We start from the raw sequence: 17,370 nt of genomic DNA on the forward strand, positions 1-17,370 counted from the left end.
GTCATAAACTGCGGTTTGGGCACACAGTAGGGCTCAGAAGGGAAGGAGCGGCATTTGGCTTTTGGAGTGCAGATTTTGCTGGATTGGTTTCTGGGTGCCTGTGGGAGCAAAACAGTGGAAACCCCCCCAGAAGTGACCACATTTTGGAAACTACACCCCTCAATGCATTCACCTAGGTGTGTAGTGAGCATGTTAACCCGCAGGTGTTTTATAGAAATTAGTGTACACTCGATGTTGCACAGTGAAAATTTTATTTTTTCCATAGATATGCCAATATGTGGTGCCGAGCTTGTGCCACCATAACAAGACGGCTCTCTGATTATTATGCGGTGTTTCCCGGTTTTAGAAACACCCTACATGTGGCCCTAACCTTTTGCCTGGACATTTGACAGGGCTCAGGAGTGAAAGAGTACCATGTAAAATTGAGGCCTAATTTGTCGATTTTACAAAGTATTGGTTCACAATTGCAGGACTCCGATGTGAAACAATAAAAAGAAACCCCTGAGAAGTTACCCCATTTTGGAAACTACACCCCTCAAGGCATTTTATTAAGGGGTGTAGTGAGCATTTTCACCCCACAGGTATTTTCCATAAATGAATCCGCTGCGGATGGTGCAAATTAAAAATTAATATTTTTCCCTAGATATGCCCATTCAGTGGAAAATATGTTGTGCCCAGCTTATGCCACTGGCGACACCCACCCCAAAAATTGTTAAAACGGTTCTCTCGGGTATGACAATGCCATATATGTGAAAGTAAACTGCTGTTTGGGCACGCTGTAGGGTTCAGAGGGGAGGGAGTGCCATTTGGCTTTTGGAGGGTGGATTTTGCTTGGTAGTAGTTTTGTTTGAGTATTGCGGGTGTTTCTGTCTATAATGTGGTGGAATATGTAAGCTGGGCAGAGTATATCAGGGGCATAGTCAGGTGATATAATACTGGGGTAAAAAAACAATAAAATGATCCATAGATGTGTGTTACGCTGTGAAACAATCCTTTCTGCACAGGCCAATCTCTCACTGATAAATCGTGTCCTTTCTTATCCCCTTTCTGGTCCACACTCCGTACCTTTGCAGTTTGGGGAATTTTGCTAGGAAAGTTTTGCACTGGTATAAGACGGGCAGCGTCTGCTCCAGCGAATGTGTTTGGGCCCTCCCCTTCCTGGTTCCTTAATTTTAGGGCACCGATAAATCGTTTCTTGAAACAGAAGAAATGTTCCCCTCGGGCCTGCACAACTGCATATTTTTCTTCCCTGACTTATTGGAGTCTATGTAATCAATCCTCGACCAAGACCCATGAGCATTAGAGTAGTGCGTGTGTTCCCTTCCGTCCGGATTAAATCATCGCCATACATCTACCAGTTGCAGATCTGAGATGAAAGATTGCAATATTTTATCAGATGCTCTCACGGTCACTGGAGATGTTCTCATGCCCTTCCTATCTTCCATGTGCGACAATACACTATTAAAATCTCCTGCAACAATTTTGGTTTGTATCAAGGTAAATTTGGATCTGCAAGGCCGCATAGAATTGCTTGTTATCCCCGTTCGGTCCATAAATGTTATAAATACTAAGTTCCCCCGCTGGAGTGTCTAAAAGAGTATGGAGAAGCCTACCTTCTATGTCTGCATGTTGTGACTTTACCTGAAAAGCTAATGATTTACTCAAGTGTAAGAACTCCACCTTTTCTATCAGCAGAGGCTGATCCTAGTACCTCTCCCACCCATCATTTTTTCATCCTAAAAAAAAATCCTTTTCACATAAGTGAGTCTCCTGGAGAAGGGCAATGTCCGCTCCCAGACGCCTCAGGTGTTGAAGTACCATAGAGCGTTTATGAGGGGACAGTAGCTCCTTGACATTCCATGTTACAATCTTCATGGGGGGAATAGAGTGATACACGATTTAATGCCCGTGAGTCTTTTCCACACCCAACATAACATGAGATATAGGCAAAAATATAAGAATCTTCGATCCTGACCAATTTGACCATGCATACATACAATCAATTGAACAATGAAATAACAAACATTAACCATAGCAGTAAGTCTGCAAATCTCCTGTAGGAAAAAAATCATCATAAATGGACTTCGCTTTTTTCCGACATGCGGAGTGTCCGTGCGGCCATTTGTAAAGAGGAGGAAATCGTACCATCAATTGGTGAACATAACCCGACATGTCGACTCTATCAATTACCCTTTAAACAGTGAGTATCGCAGAACTAAAACATAGCAGTATCCAGTTTGTACATCACCCATACTCACTCAGTCCCGTACCCTGTAATACCACAGAGTGGAAGGATGGTCATCTATTGTAAATATGGTCATAAGGCGTTAAAGCAACCAAAAGCAGTCCTTCAGATAGGAAAGGGAAATAGAGACGCTAAAACATCCTAAAGTCCTGGTGTCAGCGATGTTTCAGGGGCATCTTCGCTGCAGTAATGGCGGCTGTTGAGAACCGCTTTCTGCTTGCTGCAGCCGTTGCATAGGTACCAAATGATAGAGCGGCCAAAACAACCGACAGCAGTGTCTCCGCTTCTTCAGGACCCGTGTACGTCTCGGTAGTGCCATCCGGCCTGGTAATGCGTAGTGTCGCCGGATACTGAAGCTGGAATCGCCATTTATTGTGATGGAGTGCTGTACAAATCCTGCTGAATGCCTGCTGGTGAGTTCAGTAGAATAGTCTCCAAACAGTAGCACATTTATCCCTTCAATGTGTAAGGGCTGCGCCTTTCGTTTATAAGCTCTCAAAGTGGCTTCCTTTTCAGAGTAGTCTAGATACTCGACGATGACTTGGCGAGGCCGATCAGGCTGACTTCTAGTCTGCGGCATGTTGGTTCGCTGCATATTGTCAGGTCCCAGGCGATGTGCTGGCCCAACTTTAAATGGTCCCTCCAAATCGAGAAGGAGAGGTCAAGTTTTTAATGTTATATAAGTATGGAGTCCACACGAGGGGAGAGGACCCATGGCCACATTTATGTGGTCAATGGTATCCACCACCCAAGTTCGTAGAGAAACCGCAGCAGCTCATAATGTAACATCCATACAATAATAAATACATTATTGCTGTATCCCCACCACATGTCATAAACAAAAAACAAATCGTGATAACAAAATTCCATATATACTAATCACAGGACATGATAAATAAAAATTCAGCTTCTGTCTTCTATTTCATCGAAATCAAGATTTTTTTTTTTATATATACTCCGGTCTGGAGTGGTCCTGCAGTCCCATTATGATCTAAAAAAGAGGAAATTCATTACAATATACATAAATAATGAACATGTATCCATGTAAATGTATCACAACACATATATACATAAAAGGAGGGCATTGCTAGAAGTATGAATACAACTGAAGGAAAACACCAAAAAGTCGCCCTAGCCACATTGAAATCAACATTGAGAACTTTTGGCCTCAATGTGTCCAATAAAAATATCCACTTTAACTCACATTTGTGTAACAACATATGTCTATCACCGCCTTTGTGGGACAATGGAATATGATCCAAAATCATGAATTTTAAATCCTTCTCTGCATGGCCCTGTTTTTTTTAATGTAGTATCAGTGATTATTTAATCGGGTTTTAAAATCACAAGTGGTTTCACGCACATATAATAGAAGGCAAGGGCACCATAATACGTAGATAACCCAGTCCCGGTCGCAAGTAAAGTAGTGTCTAATATTGTCTATGTGTTAAGGGGTGTTCAAATACGTTACCCCTACACATAAGGGCACAACTAATACATTTGTGGAACGGAAAGTTACCTGGTTTTAATGATCTAAGTAGGGTTTGTTTACCACTAATTGATATCTTACCTACCCTTGTTCTCACCAGTTTATCACGTAAACTACGTGGTCGTCTATAGGACATAAGTGGCGGACTATTTAATTCACCTATATGTTCATAGCTGTTCTTGATTATTGACCAACGTCTACCCAAAATTTTAAAAATATCACCACTGAGATCATTATAAGTGGAGATAAACGGAATCCGTTTTTTACTCCCATGCTTTGTATTAACCCTTTAACGACCCATGACGAAAATACACGTCATGGACCGGGTGGGTGATGTTTGGTGCGGGCTCACGCTCCATACACTTCAGCTGTGTATTACAACTGACACGCTGCTCTAACGGTCAGGAACAGCGATCGTGCTGCTCCTGGCTGTTTAAGTAAACGCCGCGGTCAATAGTTGCCGCGGCATTTAAACCGTTAGCAGGAGGGGCACCCCGACAGCCCAACAGCCCCCCTGCTGCGCGATCAGGGGTTGCCTAGGGCTGTCATGGCAGCCTGGGGCCCTAATAAATGCCCCCAGGTCTGCCTTCTGTCTGCCTCTGCTAAGCCATTTTTAAAAAGTGTAAAAAAAAAAGTACTAAAATATTAAAAGTTCAAAAAAAAACCTTTTCCCACTTTTCCTCAAGCACAAAGTAAGAAATAAAAAAAATTGGTATTGCTGCGTCTGTAACAGTCTGAACTATTACAATATACCATTATTTAACTCGCACGGTGAACGGCGTGAAAAAAAAAAAAAATTAAAACACCCGAATCATTGTTTTTTGGTCACCTTAGCGCTAAAAAATTCAATAAAAAGTGATCAAAAAATCGTATGTACCAAAAAACGGTACCAATAAAAACCACAGTTTGTCCCGCAAAAAATAAACCCTCACACCTCTCAATCGACGGAAAAACAAAAAAGTTATGGCTCTCAGAATATGGTGAAACAGAACAAGTTTTTTTAACAAATAGTTTTTTCTTTGTAAAAGTAGTAAAATATAAAAAAGACCTATATAAATTTGGTATTACCGTAATCGTATTAATACGCAGAATAAAGTTTAGTTGACGTTTTTACCACACGGTGAATGCCATAAAAACAAAACCCAAAAAACAATGGAGGAATTTAGTTTTTTTACAATTCCACCCCACAAATAAAAAAAATTCAGTTTCCCAGTACGTTATATGGTACTTTAAATGGTGCCAATAGAAGCTACAGCTCTTCCTGCAAAAAATAATCCCTCTCACCACTCTATTGACAGAAAAATAAAAACGTTATGGCTCTTGGAAGGCGGGGAGTGAAAAACTAAAAATGTCTGGGTCGTTAAAGGGTTATATAATGTCTCCCTAGAACAATGGCAAGGTTGGGACATATACGAAAACCTTCCCGGACTCCCGATGTACCTATGTGCCAAATTTGGGGTCAAATGGTTCAGGCGTTTGGATGCCTATAGAGGATAGACATTGACTTTTATAATATAGAATAGCAGAGTTACCCGGGTGTGTGTGCGTGTGCGTGTTTAAAAACCTTCATTTCCTATTGATATGAAGCCGACATATCCAATGAAGTCCAAGTGCAGGTTCCTTTTTGGAGGCATGACTGGTCTGAAAGGGTTCAATTTATGAGAATGCTGAAATCCACGGTCTTGGTTCTGTTGAGAGATTTCAGCAGCTCGGGCAGCAGCCATGCTCTTTGCCACAGGAGTCTTTCATCTAAGTGCAGGGTTCCTGTTTGGAGGCATGACTGGTCTGAAAGGGGTTCAATTTCTGAGAACGTTCAAATCCAGTACAGGTGCAGTTAGTTTACGGCGTGTAACACGTTAAGTAAAAAAAATGGCTTGGTTGTTATGGAAACCTGGTCTAAAACTGTGTGTATGTGGGTGAGGCTAAGAATGAAGGACCTGCGAGCTTCTATTGGCTAATACAGGTCATCTGATGTGATATGGAGGAAGATCCTTGATGTGGAAGCCAGTGGTGCCATATTTGCTTTTGTGAATATGTCAAACGGTAGGTCCTAGAGAGCTGAAACCTGGTGTAAAACCTTCAGAAGCGTGTGATTTACTTATGTGCCAAATTTGGTGCAGACTGCTCGACTCCGTGCAGAAAGAACAGACAACAGAAATTAATTTTTATATATATGGAGATATACACAGGCGAGTCACATTATGACCACCTCCTATATTCGATGTCGGCAGCGTGTAGCCCATGAAGGAAGTGATGTGTCGTGGGCTGGCTTGGTGGGTATATAAGGTATGTGATAGGCTGTCTGAACACATATCACTTGTTGCCATGGGTAAAAGGGCCGATTTATCAGAGTTGTAAAAAGGGATGATTATTGGCTTTCGTGCCAAGGCTGCCAGTATTTCTCAAACAGTGCAGTTTGTGAATAGTTCGCCAGCTGCTGTGGTGAAAGTGTATTGTGAGTGGACAAATGGCACCATTGGGAATAACCGATGTGGAAACTGCGGATCACCAAGTGCCATTGATGTGAGAGGTGAACGTCGGCTACAAAGGTGCGTGAGGGCCGAACAACACGCTACATTGGAGCAGCTCACCGTGAAAATCAACCAGGGGGCTACCAGACGTGTGTCTAAAACAACAGTTCAGCGAACCCTACTGTGTATGGAGCTCCGAAGCAGATGGATGGTCACTGCTCCTATGCCGACAAAGGTGCGTCGTAAAAAAAAACTTCAATTTGAACGGCAGTATCGGAATTGGACAACCGATGATTGGCAAAGAATTGCCTTCTCTGATGAGTCACGTTTTCTGCTTCATTGAACGGATGGACGTTGGCGTGTCAGGGAAGAATTATCAGAGAACAAACATCCTGCAACCATTGCTGGAAGAACACAAGCTGGTGGTGGCGGCAGCGTTATGGTCTGGGGAATTTTTCCATGGCATTCTCTGGGCCTACTCATCCATGTGGAAGGCACTCAGAACTGATTTGGGTATGAATATATCGTTGCAGATCACGTCCACCCTTACATGCTGTTTGTCTTCCCTGGAGCAGATGGAATCTTCCAGCAAGACAATGAGACATGTCACACGACTAGAAATGTCAGACAGTGATTGGAAGAGCATGACCAAGACATCCAAGTACTTCCCTGGCCCCCTAATTCGCCAGACTTGAACCCAATTGAGCATCTGTGAGACCAACTCGATCATCGTGTTCGCTCTATGGATCCTCCCCCACGCAGCGTCTGGCAAATGTGGGATGCAATGCAGTCAGCATGGCTCCAGATACCTGAGACAACCGACCAGCACCTTATTGAGTCACTCCCAGCCCGTCTAGCTGCTGTCCGTGCTGCACGCGGCGGTTACTCTGGATATTAGCTGGTGGTCATAATAATGTGACTCGAGTGTGTGTGTATGTATGTGTATATATATATATATATATATATATATATATATATATATATACAGTGAAGGAAATAAGTATTTGATCCCTTGCTGATTTTGTAAGTCTGCCCACTGTCAAAGACATGAACAGTCTAGAATTTTTAGGCTAGGTTAATTTTACCAGTGAGAGATAGATTATATAAAAAAAAAAAAAAAGAAAATCACATTGTCAAAATTATATATATTTATTTGCATTGTGCACAGAGAAATAAGTATTTGATCCCTTTGGCAAACAAGACTTAATACTTGGTGGCCAAACCCTTGTTGGCAAGCACAGCAGTCAGACGTTTTCTGTAGTTGATGATGAGGTTTGCACACATGTTAGATGGAATTTTGGCCCACTCCTCCTTGCAGATCATCTGTAAATCATTACGATTTCGAGGCTGTCGCTTGGCAACTCGGATCTTCAGCTCCCTCCATAAGTTTTCGATGGGATTAAGGTCTGGAGACTGGCTAGGCCACTCCATGACCTTAATGTGCTTCTTTTTGAGCCACTCCTTTGTTGCCTTGGCTGTATTTTTCGGGTCATTGTCGTGCTGAAAGACCCAGCCACGAGCCATTTTTAATGTCCTGGTGGAGGGAAGGAGGTTGTCACTCAGGATTTGACGGTACATGGCTCCATCCATTCTCCCATTGATGCGGTGAAGTAGTCCTGTGCCCTTAGCAGAGGAACACCCCCAAAACATAATGTTTCCACCTCCATGCTTGACAGTGGGGACGGTGTTCTTTGGGTCATAGGCAGCATTTCTCTTCCTCCAAACACGGCGAGTTGAGTCAATGCCAAAGAGCTCAATTTTAGTCTCATCTGACCACAGCACCTTCTCCCAATCACTCTCAGAATCATCCAGATGTTCATTTGCAAACTTCAGACGGGCCTGTACATGTGCCTTCTTGAGCATTGGGACCTTGCGGGCACTGCAGGATTTTAATCCATTACGGCGTAATGTGTTACCAATGGTTTTCTTGGTGACTGTGGTCCCAGCTGCCTTGAGATCATTAACAAGTTCCCCCCGTGTAGTTTTCGGCTGAGCTCTCACCTTCCTCAGGATCAAGGATACCCCACGAGGTGAGATTTTGCATGGAGCCTCAGATCGATGTCGATTGACAGTCATTTTGCATGTCTTCCATTTTCTTACTATTGCACCAACAGTTGTCTCCTTCTCACCCAGCGTCTTACTTATGGTTTTGTAGCCCATTCCAGCCTTGTGCAGGTCTATGATCTTGTCCCTGACATCCTTAGAAAGCTCTTTGGTCTTGCCCATGTTGTAGAGGTTAGAGTCAGACTGATTAATTGAGTCTGTGGACAGGAGTCTTTTATACAGGTGACCATTTAAGACAGCTGTCTTTAATGCAGGCACCAAGTTGATTTGGAGCATGTAACTGGTCTGGAGGAGGCTGAACTCTTAATGGTTGGTAGGGGATCAAATACTTATTTCTCTGTGCACAATGCAAATAAATATATATAATTTTGACTATGTGATTTTCTGTTTTTTTTTTAAAAATATAATCTATCTCTCACTGGTAAAATTAACCTAGCCTAAAAATTCTAGACTGTTCATGTCTTTGACAGTGGGCAAACTTACAAAATCAGCAAGGGATCAAATACTTATTTCCTTCACTGTATATATATATATATATATATATATATATGTGTGTGTGTGTGTATATATATATATATATATATATATATATATATATATATATATATATACACTGCCGTTCAAAAGTTTTTTGAAAGAAAAGCACAGTTGTTTTTTTCAATGAAGGTAACATTAAATTAATCAGAAATACACTCTATACATTGTTAATGTGCTAAATTACTATTCTAGCTGAAAACATCTGGTTTTTAATGCAATATCTACATAGGTGTATAGAGGCCCATTTCCAGCAACCATCACTCTAGTGTTCTAAAGGTACATTGTGTTTGCTAACTGTGTTAGAAGGCTAATGGATGATTAGAAAACACTTGAAACCCCTTGTGCAATTATGTTAGCACCGCTGTAAACCGTTTTTGCTGTTTAGAGGAGCTATAAAACTGACCTTCATTTGAGCTAGTTGAGAATCTGGAGCATTACATTTGTGGGTTCGATTAAACTCTCAAAATGGCTAGAAAAAGAGAGCTTTCATGTGAAACTCGACAGTCTATTCTTGTTCTTAGAAATGAAGGCTATTCAATGCGAGAAATTGCCAAGAAACTGAAGATTTCTTACAACGGTGTGTACTACTCCCTTCAGAGGACAGCACAAACAGGCTCTAACCAGAGTAGAAAGAAGTGGGAGGCCCCGCTGCACAACTGAGCAACAAGACAAGTACATTAGAGTCTCTAGTTTGAGAAATAGACTCCTCACAGGTCCTCAACTGGCAGCTTCATTAAATAGTACCCGCAAAACGCCAGTGTCAACGTCTACAGTAAAGAGGCGACTCCGGGATGTTGGCCTTCAGGGCAGAGTGGCAAAGAAAAAACCATATCTGAGACTGGCTAATAAAAGGAAAAGATTAATATGGGCAAAAGCACACAGACATTGGACAGAGGAAGATTGGAAAAAAGTGTTATGGACAGACGAATCAAAGTTTGAGGTGTTTGGATCACACAGAAGAACATTTGTGAGACGCAGAACAACTGAAAAGATGCTGGAAGAGTGCCTGACGCCATCTGTCAAGCATGGTGGAGGTAATGTGATGGTCTGGGGTTGCTTTGGTGCTGGTAAAGTGGGAGATTTGTACAAGGTAAAAGGTATTTTGAATAAGGAAGGCTATCACTCCATTTTGCAACACCATGCCATACCCTGTGGACAGCACTTGATTGGAGCCAATTTCATCCTACAACCGGAAAATGACCCAAAGCACACCTCCAAATTATGCAAGAACTATTTAGGGAAGAAGCAGGCAGCTGGTATTCTATCTGTAATGGAGTGGCCAGCGCAGTCACCAGATCTCAACCCCATAGAGCTGTTGTGGGAGCAGCTTGACCGTATGGTACGCAAGAAGTGCCCATCAAGCCAATACAACTTGTGGGAGGGGCTTCTGGAAGCGTGGGGTGAAATTTCTCCCGATTACCTCAGCAAATGAACAGTTAGAATGCCAAAGGTCTGCAATGCTGTAATTGCTGCAAATGGAGCATTTTCTGACGAAAGCAAAGTTTGAAGGAGAAAATTATTATTTCAAATAAAAATCATTATTTCTAACCTTGTCAATGTCTTGACTATATTTTCTAGTCATTTTGCAACTCTTTTGATAAATATATATGTGTGTGTGTGTATATATATATATATATATATATATATATATATCTAGATATAACCCACCTAAATTTCTGTTTTTGTTGTAATTTTCGCTCTACAAAAAAATTAAATAAAAAGTCCTCAAAAATTTGCATGTACCCCTAGATGGTATCAATAAAAACTACAGCTCGCCCCGTAAAATATAAGCCCTCACATCGCTCAAACGACGGAAAAAGAAAAGTTATGCCTCTCATAATACGAGGACCCAAACAAAAAAAATTTCTAGCAAATATTTTTTTTTTATTAAAGTGGTAAAACATTACAAAAAGTTATTTAAAAAGTAATCAATTTGGTATTACCGTAATCATTTCAACCCGTAGAATAAAGTGAACATGTTGTTTTTACAACCTGATGGAAGCCGTAAAAATAAAACCCCCAAAAAATTGCGTAATCGCTGTTTTTTGCCAATTTCACCCCACAAATAATTTTTTGCAGTTTCCCAGTACATTATGACGTTTTTTTCTTTATCTAAGGATTAGGGTATGTTCACACGGCTTATTTTCGGGCCGTAAACGACCGAAAAATCGGACGCAGAACGCCTCCAAACTTCTGCCCATTGATTTCAATAGGAAAAACTGCGTTCTGTTCCAACGGCTCCACGTTTTCAGACGTTTTTTGCTAAGCATGTGAACATAACCTTGCCTAAAAAAAAAACCAAAGCTAAAAAAAACAAAACATTTTACCATTTTCCCCCAAGCGCAATGTAAAAAAAATAACATAACTGGTATCGCCGTGTCCGTAAAAGTCTGAACTATTGCAATATAACATTATTTAAGCCACACGGTGAACGCTATAAAAAAAAAACTAAAAAAACTGAATTGCTCTTTTTTAGTTACCCTAGCTCGCCTTCACATCACTCAAATCGATGGGAAAAAAAAGTTATGGCTTTCAGAATGTTGCGACACAAAGCAAATAGTTGTTTTTTTGTAAAAGTGGTAAAACACAAAAAAAACTATATCAATTTGGTATCGCCGTAATCCTACCAACCCGTATAAGGAAGATAACATGTCGTTTTTACCACACGATGAACGCCATAAAAACAAAACACAAACCATGGCATAATTGCTGTTTTTGCCCATTTCACCCCACAAATATTGTTGTTTTTTTTTTTTCAGTTTCCCAGTAATTATATAGTAGATTAAATGGTGAAGTGAAAAACTACAACTTGTTCCGCAAAAAACAAGCCCTTATACAGCTACGTCGACAGAAAAATAAAAAAGTTACCAGACGTGTGTCTAAAACAACAGTTCAGCGAACCCTAATGTGTATGGAGCTCCGAAGCAGATGGATGGTCACTGCTCCTATGCCATAGTTATGTACGATGCTAGGAGTCCCTGCCTCGCTGCCGGACAACTGTCCCGTACTGAAAACATGATTACAGTACGGGACAGTTGTCCCGCAACGAGGCAGGGACTCCTAGCGTCATACATAACTATGATGCTAGGAGCCCGGCTCCCTGCAGTGTGTTCGGTCCGGGATTAGCGGACGAAATACGTTCCGTCCATTACGGACGTAACATGGTCATGTGAATCCAGCCTGAGGGTTTAAATAGCAAAATATTATGCATCATCTAGAGCTTATTAGAGTTTTTTTTCTTAAGGCTGAATTTACATGGGGTGGAAATGCTGCGGCTTTTCCGTGTAGGAAATTCGCAGCGGATTACAGTCCCAGCCATGTGGATGAGAATTAAATAAATCTCATCCACATGCTGCAGAACATTTACCGGACGTAAAATGAGAGCAGGATTTTCAAAACCGCAGCATGCTTATTTAGTTCTGGCTGTTCACTGCGGATTTCAGATTATTCAATGTAGAGGTTGGGAAATCTGCAGTATTTCTGCCTCGTGTGAATCCAACCTCACTGTCATTATTCAGTTTACAATGTAATCTAGAGAGAGGTTAATGTAAATATCCTAAAATTATTTTGTAGCAGAACAGTGACACCATCTGGGGTAATGTAGGTACTGTGTTTTATTGACTAACTTTTTAGAAAAAATATGAATGATCTGATTAAGGCTAGATTCACACTCAGGATTTAGGTGCATTTCTGTATTTTTAGCTGCATTTTTTTCCGGGCATTTTTCAAAGCCAATAACGCTGTAGCCAGATGTTTGTTTTAGTCTATAGTCTAATATGATCTGTATACTTTGTGTTGAGATTTTTAACTTCCATGTATTTTTGTTATGACTGTATAAGTTAAAGGTGTTGTCCAGACTTAAGTCATCAGTATGAAAAACAGCCCGATCGACAGGATAGATCATCAGTATATGATGGGTGGGGGTCCGACACCCGGACCCTGCACTGATCAGCTGCTCTGGCTGCCTCCGGGAGCTGGAAGCTCTGCAGTGGTCGATGCTGGGAGCAGATGGCTCCGTTCACAGTATAGCGGCCGTGAAAACGGAACAAAATCGGACCGGTTCTCTTTTTCAACGGACAATGTAAACAACGGCCGTGTGAGCGTTCCACTGTAAAACGTTGTTTGAACGGCCGTCACACGTTCTCTATGACGCTAGGTGTCACTGTCTCACTGCGGCTCAACTGTCCCGTACTGTAATCATGTTTTTAGTACGGGACAGTTGTCCCGCAGCGAGGCAGTGACACCTAGTCATAGAGAACTATGAAGCTAGGAGCCCGGCTCCCTGCAGTGTGTTCGGTCCGGGAAATGCGGCCGACGTACGGACCGAACACGCTCGTGTGTGAGTCTCCGAAGTCCTAAATCTGCTGGTTTTTTTTTAATCCCATATGTGCCCTGCCAATTTGGAAACCAAACCCCTCAAGGCATTCATCTTGGGGTGTAATGAGCATTTTGACCCCCCGATGTTTACTAGAATTTATTAGAATTGGGCTGTGAAAATTAAAAAAGCATTTTTTTCCAATGATATGTCGTATTAGTTCAAAATTGACTAATTTTCCAGGGGGTAAAAGGGGGGGGGGGGGGACACAACTTGTTGCACAATTTGTACTGAGTGCGGCAATACCCCATATGTGATCGTAAACTGCTGTTTGGGCACATGACAGGGATTAGAAGGTTGCTATATTTTTTTCGGGTGCTATGTCGCAATTGCAAATCCTCTGAGGTACCAGCACTGTGGAAACTCCTGAGGAGTGACCCCATTTTGGAAACAACACACCTTAAAGTATGTGTTTAGGGGTGTATTGAGCATTTTGACCCCACAGGGGTTTTCAGAAATGAGTGTGCAGTGGTTGTTGCAAATTTAAATTTAAATTTTTACACAGATATGCCATTTCAATACCCAATATGTTGTGCCACTGGAGACACACCCCATAAATTTCTAAGCGGGTACTCCTGAGTACAGTAATACCCCATATATGGTCAAAAACTGCTATTTACTGCCAGGTTCAGAAGGGAGGGAGCGCCATTTGGCTTTTGGAGCTCAGATTTTGCTTGGTAGTTGTTCTATTTGGGGTTTTACTTGTATGTCAGGTTATAAAGTAGGGGCATATGTGAGCTGTGCGGAGTACATCAGGGCATAATAAGATAGTATAATAATAGGGTAAATAATACAATTATTAATTCATAGATGTGTGTTACACTTTGAAGCAATCCTTTATGCACAGGCCAGTGTCGCACTGATATATGGTGTCCATTCTTATCCCCCCTTTGGGAAGACACTCTGCACCTTTTTCAGGACCTTTCATTCTTTGCTGTTTGGAGAACTTCTCTGGGAAGGTGTTGCCCTGGAATAATAGGGGTGGCCTCGCTTTCAGTAGATGTGCTTGGGCCCTCGCCTTCCTGGTTCCAAAATATTAGGGCCTTGATAACCACTTCTTGAAACTGAAGGAACGTTCCCCTCTGGCCTGCACATCAGGACGTTTTCATCACCGCCTTCCCAGGGCCATAACTTTTTTTTTCCTATCAATAGAGCTGTGTGACGGCTTGTTTTTTTTTGCAGGACGAGCTGTATTTTTCAGAGGGACATGTGACTTTTTGATCACTTTTTATTACTTTTTTTGCGAGGCAAGGTGACAAAAATATTCTGGCATTGTTTTTTTGTTTTTCTTTTTTTCAGCTTTTACTGTGTGGGATAAATATTGTGATTTTACAGCATGGGTCGTTACAGATGCGGCGAGACCAATTATGTATTGTTTTCTTTTTTCATATTTTCATTTTTTTTACAATAATAAAGGGATAAGAGAAAAAAACGATTTTTGGTTCCTTTTTATTTTTATTTTTTTACAGCTGTCAGTCATTGCTGTTCTCCCATGGGCACAGCCTCTGTTGCCCCGCCACCATCATGACGTATATTTACAGCATTTTGCAGTAAATTTTTCTCGCAGTTGACATACATGTACGTCAAATGTCAATGTTTAAGGACCAAAATTGTGTCCTTAAAGGAACTCTGTCACCAGTTTGTCAATTCCCTATCTCCTAACTAATCTATAGGTGCTATGATGCTGATAACTACAGTGTGATTTGTTAAAAAAAAAAAAAAAAACTTTTATTATTTGCAAAGTTATGAGCGTTTTTCTAAATATGCTAATGTGGCTCTAATAGCCAAATAGGGGTGACTTTTTTTTCACTCTGGACGGTGTAATGTTTTCTGTATGACGCTGTCCAATCAGCATACAGCTTCTCCCCCTTCCCTGCCGAGCAACACAGAGTGATCTTATAGTATACAGCTTCCATTCCCGACTGTGTATTCAACTGGCGATATCTCCGGTTGTGTCACAGCTAGAACTGTGATCTTGGTGTCATATGAAAGATTAGAATCTCCTGTTTCATTTGCCACCAGCACCGCAGCCCGTGATATGGCTGTTTGAAGTGTTCCCACTTCCCTCTAAACCGTTCCTCATACTGTGTGTGAAGCAGCTTGATGCTGATAGGACAGGTCAGAGGCTAAGAGGCAGCTCCACCTCCAGAGAATCGCTGCTGTCACCTCCCACTTGTCTAATAAAGCCTCATTTACATATTTAGAAAAAAGCTCATAACTTCTAAAATAGAAGTTTTGGGACAGAATTTTCACCAGCATTATCAGTGTGACAGCAGCGCCTATCAGATTAGCTAGGAGATAGGGCATTACTAAACTAGTGACAGATCCTCTTTAAGGGCAGGGGCGTAACTAGGAAAGACTGGGCCCCATAGCAAACTTTTGACTGGGGCCCCCCCTCCCCTGGGTGTCACACAACCCCCCCCCCTTGTAGATAGTGCCTTTTTTACAAACCCCCCCCCTTTTGATAACGCCATACAGCCCCCCTGTAGATAACGCCATACAGCCCTCTCTGTAGATAACGCCATACAGCCCCCTCTGTAGATAACGCCATACAGTCCCCCCGTAGATAACGCCATACAGCCCCCTCTGTAGATAACGCCATACAGCCCTTTGTAGATATCTACAGAGGGGGCTGTATGGCGTTATCCACGGGGGGACTGTATGGCGTTATCTACGGGGGGACTGTATGGCGTTCCCTACAGGGGGGACTGTATGGCGTTCCCTACAGGGGGGACTGTATGGCGTTCCCTACAGGGAGGGCTGTATGGCGCTATCTACAGGGGGGCTGTATGGCGCTATCTACAGGGGGGGCTGTATGGCGCTATCTACATGGGGGGGGCTGTATGGCGCTATCTACATGGGGGGGCTGTATGGTGTTATCTACAGGGGGGCCTGTATGGCGCTATCTACAGGGGGGGCTGTATGGCGCTATCTACATGGGGGGCTGTATGGCGCTATCTACATGGGGGGGCTGTATGGTGTTATCTACAGGGGGGCCTGTATGGCGCTATCTACAGGGGGGGCTGTATGGCGCTATCTACAGGGGGGCTGTATGGCGCTATCTACAGGGGGGCTGTATGGCGCTATCTACAGAGGGGGCTGTATGGCGTTATCTAGAGGGGGGACTGTATGGCGTTATCTACAGGGGGGCTGTATGGCGCTATCTACAGGGGGGCTGTATGGCGCTATCTACAGGGGGAACTCTATGGCGCTATCTACAGAGGGGGCTGTATGGCGTTATCTAGAGGGGGGACTGTATGGCGTTATCTACAGGGGGGCTGTATGGCGCTATCTACAGGGGGAACTCTATGGCGCTATCTACAGAGGGGGCTGTATGGCGTTATCTACAGAGGGGGCTGTATGGCGCTATCTAGAGGGGGGACTGTATGGCGCTATCTACAGGGGGGCCTGTATGGCGCTATCTACAGGGGGGGCTGTATGGCGCTATCTACAGGGGGGCTGTATGGCGCTATCTACAGGGGGGCTGTATGGCGTTATCTACAGGGGGAACTCTATGGCGCTATCTACAGAGGGGGCTGTATGGCGTTATCTAGAGGGGGGACTGTATGGCGTTATCTACGGGGGGGCTGTATGTCGTTCCCTACAGAGGGGGCTGTCTGGCGTTATCTACAGGGGGGACTGTATGGCGTTACCTACAGGGAGTCTGTATGGCGTTCCCTACAGGGGGGGTCTGTAGGGAACGCCATACAGCCCCCCTGTAGGGAACGCCATACAGCCCCCCTGTAGGGAACGCCATACAGCGTCCCCCCCCTGTAGGGAACGCCATACAGCGTCCCCCCCTGTAGGGAACGCCATACAGCGTCCCCCCCCCCTGTAGGGAATGCCATACAGCGTTCCCCCCCCTGTAGGGAACGCCATACAGCATCCCCCCTCCTAAAAAAATGCGACCTACAGTGTGTCCTAATAAAAGACATGTATCCCCTATCCACAGGACAGGGGATACATGTGTGATCGCTGGCAGCGATAGGGAGAACGGGGGACCGAAAGTCCCCTGAAGTTCTCCATGACTAACCTCTGACTTCCGGCGTCTGCGCAGCTCTGTAGAAATGAATGGAGCGCTGGTCACGCATGCGCACAAGCGGCACCGGCGTTCCATTCATTTCTACGGAGCTGCCGACACAGACCCCGGATGTCCGAGGTTTGTGATGGAGAACTTCAGGGGACTTTT

The sequence above is a fragment of the Rhinoderma darwinii genome, chromosome 1, assembly GCF_050947455.1.
Source record: "Rhinoderma darwinii isolate aRhiDar2 chromosome 1, aRhiDar2.hap1, whole genome shotgun sequence".
Taxonomy (NCBI): Eukaryota; Metazoa; Chordata; class Amphibia; order Anura; family Rhinodermatidae; genus Rhinoderma; species Rhinoderma darwinii.